Consider the following 7500-nt stretch of genomic DNA (forward strand, 5'->3'; position numbering starts at 1 on the left):
ACAGTGATAATGCAGTCCCTGTAGCCTTGAGGGTGTCATTTTGATATGATTACCATTCAGTTAATTTTTGATTTAAAAGAGATAATTACTTCCCTAAACCACCAAAGGAATTGTTCATGTGACAATGTGGTTGGAGTTATAGCTCTAATTATCTCCTTGAACTAGTCATCAGGAAGACTAAAGTGTGGTTTGTGCAACTATGATTATCAGCTGGTTTGATAATCACAGTGTTAATAGATATATGGCGATTCTGATGCTAAGTAAAGGTGGCTGGAGTGATATAAAAGGGGGAATTCAGACTCATATTCAGAAATTTATATATTTTTTTCATCGTTAGGCAATGTATAAAAAAGTTTTCATTTAGCTTAAGAAAATATAGTATTGTCAGGCAATGTATAAATATTTTAATTTCTATAGTTTTTGTTGGTTAATTATATTCTTTTCATTTCCATGCTTCAAGTTGAGATTCTATATTCCATAATAATCTAGAAAAAAGTTAAGGTATTCTGTGTTGTTATGTAATGTATAAACTTTTTTGTTTTTAATTTTGAACTGTTTATTTTTGCTTTTATTTCACTCCGGTTAATTAATTTCACTCAAAGCAGCTCAGATTATCAAGACAGGATTAGGATAGCAGTATAATAATTATACAATAAACACAGTTTAATTCCTTTCGTATTTTTTCATTTCATTTGAAAAAAAAAATGTATATAGAAAGGAAATAAGATTTAATCGTTGCAGGAAAATCTCTTCTTCCAATTATTTACAAAAAGTGGAAAATAAGAACAAAATAGAGAAAGAGAAAGAGAGAAAGAACGAAAAATCATGATTTACTGCCTTCTCTTTTTTCTCCTGCGTGTCTTCTCTTTCTCTCTTTTCCTCTTTTTCTCCCTCCTTTTCTCTACCCCTTCTCATTCTCTCTCTCTCTCTCTCTCTCTCTCTCTCTCTCTCTCTCTCTCTCTCTATCTCTCTCTATCTCTCTCTCTCTCTCTCTCCCTCTCCCTCTCTTTCTCTCTCTCTCTCTTACATGACTTTTTTCTCTCATATACATTTTTTCTCTGTTTTGTCTCATTTGTTGCTGTTTTTATGTCTTTTTTTTCCGTAATTGTTTTTTTTTTTTCTCTCTCAGTAATGTTTTTTTTCTTCTCTTTCTTAATTTCTCTTTCCCTCTCTTTCTTTTTTTTTTCTTCCATTTAACTTTTTCTCTCTCAAAAGTTATTTTTTCTTCCATTTTTCATTGTTTTTTTTTTCTCTTTTTTGTAGGTACTGCTTCTTTTTGTGTACTTTTTATTGTCGTCTATTTTTTTATTTTTCTCGCTTGTAATTCTTCATATGTCTCGTGTCATTTTAGTTGTGTTTCGTTTTCTGTCTTTTTCAGGTTGTTTCCCTTCCGTCTCGTGTCTTTTCCTCTTTTTTTTTCTCATACCTTTTTATTTCGCTCTCTCTCTCATCTCTATTTTTTATCTCGTTTCTTTGACTTTCTGTTTTTTTAATACTCTCTTCCCTTTTCTCAGTTGTTGTTTTTCGCTTCCATGTCTTTTCTCTCTCTCTCTGTCTCTCTCTCTCTCTGTCTCTCTCTCTCTCTCTCTCTGTCTCTTTCTCTCTCTCTCTCTCTCTCGCCCTCTGTCTCTTTCTCTCTCTCTCTCCCTCTCTCTCTCTATCTATTTATCTTTCTCACACTATCTATCTATCTTTCCCATGTCCTCTTTTCCTTCGCTGGGTATTATCTCTCTCTCTCTCGCTTTCTCTCTCGTTATTACCCCCCCCCCCCTCTCTTCCTCGCTCTCTCTCGCTAGTCGTCCTCTCTCTCTCTCTCTCTCTCCTTTTACCGCCAATGAGATCATCTCTCATATCCAGAGCCGGACCAACGCTACTTCGGACTAATTTCCACGGAGAATTCAGACCGCCATCGCCGACTGTGGAATGGTTTCCCTAATTACTGTTATCAGTCTTAATTGTGAATTCTCTTCTGGGATAGCGGGGTAAGGGGGTGGAAGAGGTGGTAGGAGAGGGGGGGGAGGGGAGGAATGGGGGTAGAAGGAAGGGAGAGGGGAATAATGGGGGGTAGTGGGAGGATTGGTGGGATGGAAGAGGGTGAGAAGTGAAGAGGATGGATAGAGGAATAGAGGGAAGAAGGGGAGGAAGAGAGGGGGAGGAAGGAATGATCGAAAGGGGGGAGAAGAAGGACAGAAAACGATGTGAGGAGGCTGGAAGTTGAGAAGGGGTTGGGGATTGGAAGAAGGGAGATAAATAGAAAGACGAATAGAGGAAGGAAGTAGAAAGCCAAAGAGGGACGAGGAGGTGGAATGCGGAGAGGGAATAGAGAAGGGAGGAACAGAAGAGGGGGGGTGGGTGGGGGAGAGAGACAGAAGGGAGAGGAGGGGAGAAGAAGGGAGGAGGAAGGGAGGGAGGAGAGAACCCAAGAAAGTTTGGGTAAAGAAATGTACTCGGCTTTTCAAGACGATGATCAGTTTTGATTATAAGTTAAGTCTCTCAAAAATTCTGGTCATTTATTTCCCGCGCGGATGAATTCAGCGAGGCGGTTTTCCTCTAAGGTCGTTGGTGCAAAGAAGGAGGGAGGAAGAGGAAACAGAGAGGAAAAGAGGAAGGGAGGGGGGGGGAGGAAAAAGAAAGAGGGGAAAGAGGGGGGGAAGGGGAAGAGGAAAAAGAGGGAGGGAGGGGGAAAAACGAAACGAGGGAGGGAGGAAGGGGGGGATGAAGGATGGGAGGGAGGGAGGAAGGGAGGAAAAGAGAGAGGGAGGGGGGAAGAGGAAAAAGTAAGAGAAGAAAAGAAGGAGGGAAGGAGGAAGGGAGGAAAGAAGTAAAAGAGGGGAGAGAGAGAGAGAGAGAGAGAGAGAGAGAGAGAGAGAGAGAGAGAGAGAGAGAGAGTCAGAGAGAGAGACCAAATAAAAGATAAAAAAATGTGAGAAACAAAATGACAGCTAGCTAGGAGGGGCATAGAGATAGATGGAAATAAAGGTATATAACAAGACAAACCATAGACAAAGAGTAAAAGGAAATCAAAATAAAGGAAAAGTTAGGAGAAGAAAGATAAATCAATCTTCATACAAGCGACAGTATCATTAATGTATTACTAATTACTTTTATCACTAAAACATCTTATGTCTGCGAGATGTACCCAGAACTAGTGGAAAATATTTTTTTTACAGGAAAACAGAGATACAACAAATATTTCATTTTTTATACTGATTATATAGACCACCTCTGTCATTACAGTTTTTTTTTCCACACCAGACACAACTATAATAATAACAGTTTTCTTCCCTTCTAAAATTTGTTCATAAGACAAAAAATAGATATAGATATTTCTTAAATACTTTTCGGATCTTACTGGATTACGTGGCATTAGGTGGACTGTAGTATGACCCGGGGATAGATCTGGCAATATAGATCAAGGTTGCGTAAAAATGTCACCATGATTTTCTTCCAATCATATTTATACTTTGTTTTTTTTTCTAAATTATTTTTGTCTCTATAATTATTAACACGTGTGATTGTCTGTCCTTGCTTCTTCCTAATCAGGTTTATTGCCTCTTTATCGTTTTTTTTTATTATTATCATTTTTTTGGCATACTGAGCATTCGTGTAGTGATATAAGGAAGTAACATGTGTGTGTCTCTCCTTTCTATGCCCGACTGTGTTTCTTTCCATTCATTAGATTTGTAATTTTCTTGATACATAAATTGGTATTCAAAAGTGATTTTGTTTAAGAGAAATCAACTTTCTAGTTTGTCACTGTGTATTAATAATTGTGCGATTCTTCGTTTTATTATGTCATGTTATGTTTATGAAGTGATCTTCACCGTATTATTTCAATATCTTTAATGATGTTCATATTGATCATTTCATAACCTATTCTTCTTTTATTTTTCTTTAAGATTTGCGTTTTTCTTTCGTTTCACAAGCGAGGGAAAATAAAAGCCAAATTCTTTTTCATGATTCTCTCACATCTTTATTGATCAGCATAAGCAGACTACACGGAGAAGGATTAGAAAAACCTAAATATAACTTATATATACCAAAATAGAACTGCACAATATGTATAAAAGAACATCTACAACTATGGGGAAACGATGAGATTTGCTTCGTCATGATTAGTTTACTCGTATATAGAAAACGGGGAAGGGGGGGGGGGGGTCGTACAGGTTCATGTGTTGTTTATAAATAATATGCAACATACACAATATTTCCGAACGAACACAACAGTAGCGAGGTGTAATTACTGTACAGGTGCATGAAACAAATCAAACTTCAAAAGTTCGACAAACAGAGGAGTGCGACTACCAAGGCCGATCCGAACATCAGCCGCGTCGGTAGGCACACCGTCTTGGGGAAATTTGTGACGTCAGGAGCTCCAGCCAATCAGATTGCAGCATAATGAAACGTCATAAAAAGGATTTCTGACATCAGGACCTCTTCAGCCAATCGATATGGCTCGCTCCTGATGACGTGACCGACCTAGGTGCCAATCAAGTAGCTGGAGTCCCTACACGCTGCAAGTTGAGTGCCAGTGGGTTGGCTGGGAATATCAAATTGCGACAAGGTCAGCGACGTAGAGCCTTAGGCATACCTTTCAATAAGTCCGATTCTCCACTTTACACAACACGGAGAAGTGAGACTTACTGAAGTGTCATCCCAGGGTCAAAATCGCTTACCTAGTTACAGTTATTGAGGGTTAACCTACAATACTTGTGAGCTAGGATATAATTATAGTCATGACTTGCTACACACAGATATAGTGCCATTTTTGGGAAACACTGCAATGTGACTTGGCAAGCAATTATGAGAACTATCTAGAAATCCACAGAGCTCAGCTTCCTTTAATACACTGAATCGGGGGGGGAAAATGAGCTTTACAGATGGGGTAGATAATGGCCATAATTGTATGTCATGCCACTCTCTATATATATACCGCCCCTGCTCAATCCTAGGAACTTGTAGTGAGGTAGAAGCCCTTTCTCTCATCTTTAACAACCTAACGATATCGCTAGGCTAATTCAAATTAAAGTCAAGGGCGTCTGGCAGATGGCGCTGGACAAGGACGTAACTCCGATTATGAATTTATTGTTATTTTTTTTTTAACTTTTGTCTTGTTCTTATTCATGTCAAAAAGCTGTGCACCGTCATTGTAAAGTCTTGACGATGCGACAGTCACCACGCAATTACAGAAGTTAAGTGAAAAAAAAGAAAAATGTCCGAATCGAAATGTTATTTTGTGAAAACTATTAATGAAGTACTTTGCAAGAACAGGCAATAATACTGAAATAATAACCATAATTTTTAAACGAACGAAATCGATATGAAGATAAGGCTTTCGTACCGTAAACAAAGAAGAACAAATAATATGAAATATAAAAATAGCAATAATAATAGTAATGAAAGTAATAAGCATAATAATAATAATAACAACAATAATAATACAGAAACAATAATAACAATAATATAGAAATAATAATAATATAGAAACAATAATAGTAGTAATAATAATTATAACAATAATAATAAATGCTACTGATAATAAATAATAACAACATTAACATTAATAGTAATAATCATAATATCATCACTGTCATTATTATTAACAGAATCATTATTATTTCTATCATTATTATTATCATTGTAATAATTATTCGTATTAATAATAAAGCTAATAGCTAGAACAACAATGATAATGATGGTAATGACGGTAATAACAATAGTAATTACAATAATAACAATAATCATTCTTGTAATAATAAAAATAACATTGATAACAAGTAATAATAAAGATAATGTTAATGCTAATAGCAATGAATAAGAATCATAACAATAATAATCATTATAATTTTAATAATAATAACAATAATAATAATAGTAATAATTATAATGATAATAAAAATTAATGATTATGATAATAATAATAACAATATTAATAATATTAGTAATAATAATAATGATAATAATAATAATTACAATAATGATGACAGTAATAACAATGATAATGAAAATAATGATTATAACAATAAGGGATTATCATAATAATCCTCATTTTTGCTATTACATTATTAATAATAATGGCAATAATAATAATAATAATAATAATAATAATAATAATAATAATAATAATAATAATAATTATAATAATAATAATCATATTGATAATAATAATAATAATAATGATAATAATAATGATAATAATGGCAATAGTGATGATGATAATGATCATAATTAATAATAAGAAGAATAATAAGAATAATAACAATAATAGTCAAATTAACAAAAAATATCAATAATAATCAATAATAACGATAATACCAAAACCCAACAGCAACACAATCAAAACTCAAAAACCGCAAAAGAAAACGGGAGCCAATGCATTCTGCGTCAGCCCCTCCGCCTCGCACAGACGCCCTGGACAATAGACAATACATCTATCTCGATACCTACAAAGACTAGTCAAGCTTGCCAGGTTTGGAGTTTGATTGCCTAGAAGACAAAATAAAAATATGTTTAAGTATAGACTAGTTTATTTTTTTGAAACATCGACGAAAATATTCCATGGTAGGTGAACATAATACTATTTTTTTTTTTTTAATGATATATAAGAATTAAAAGTAAAATGAAGCGGCGAATTTCAGGTAAGGAAATGTAAAATGTATGATGAAATGAATAGATAAAGTGGGCCTGTTCTTAACATTCCTTCAGTATAAGGCTATCTTATCTTTCCTATTTGTTAATGACGATAGTGTCCCCTCAAAACATGCATTAAAAAAAAATAGTGAATGAGTGTCCGGGTCATCCCAGTGGAAAAGCCTCATGACTGCCTCGAACGATCAGGCAGCCGAGACCTCCTGGTGAAAGACAAAATAAGCCAGTCTCCCTATTCGCGAAACATACCTGCGTGTATGGTCACTGGAAACAAACAAAAAGAACTGATATAGATGACAAAATCAAGGTATTTTAGTCTGCGTATGCTAAACTTTTTATAAAACTTTTTTTTTTTTTTTTTTTTTTTTTTTGCTCACTGAAATTCAATGATTTCTTTTACTTTTTAATCCTAAGAAATATCAATTACATATCCACGACCAGGCTACTGATGATTAAAACCTTCGCAAAAGGAGTTCAAGGGGATGTATGTACTAGCTGACGAATTTACTAAGGGTTATAGTTATACGTAATTACACTCAGGAACTCAACCTTAGTGGGATTGGCAGAGAGCATGGTTATCCCCCCTGAACCCCAATATTAAAAGTTGCGCGTACGGACATCCAGGGTTGGTTTTCTTATCTATGCTAATAAGCTCTTAAAATTCCCAAATCCGACATGATGCAGTACACCACATTTTTTTGAGCTTTAGATACGACTATAGTAAGGCCGAGATTAATTCTTCATGTATGCTTTCTTCTTCTTCTTCTTCTTCTTCTTTTGTTCTCTTCCAGTGTTGTTGAAAATAAGCCTAATGGTGGAACAGCCCGAAGGATGGACTTGAGAGGTGACACT

The sequence above is a fragment of the Penaeus chinensis genome, chromosome 18, assembly GCF_019202785.1.
Source record: "Penaeus chinensis breed Huanghai No. 1 chromosome 18, ASM1920278v2, whole genome shotgun sequence".
Classification (NCBI taxonomy): Eukaryota; Metazoa; Arthropoda; class Malacostraca; order Decapoda; family Penaeidae; genus Penaeus; species Penaeus chinensis.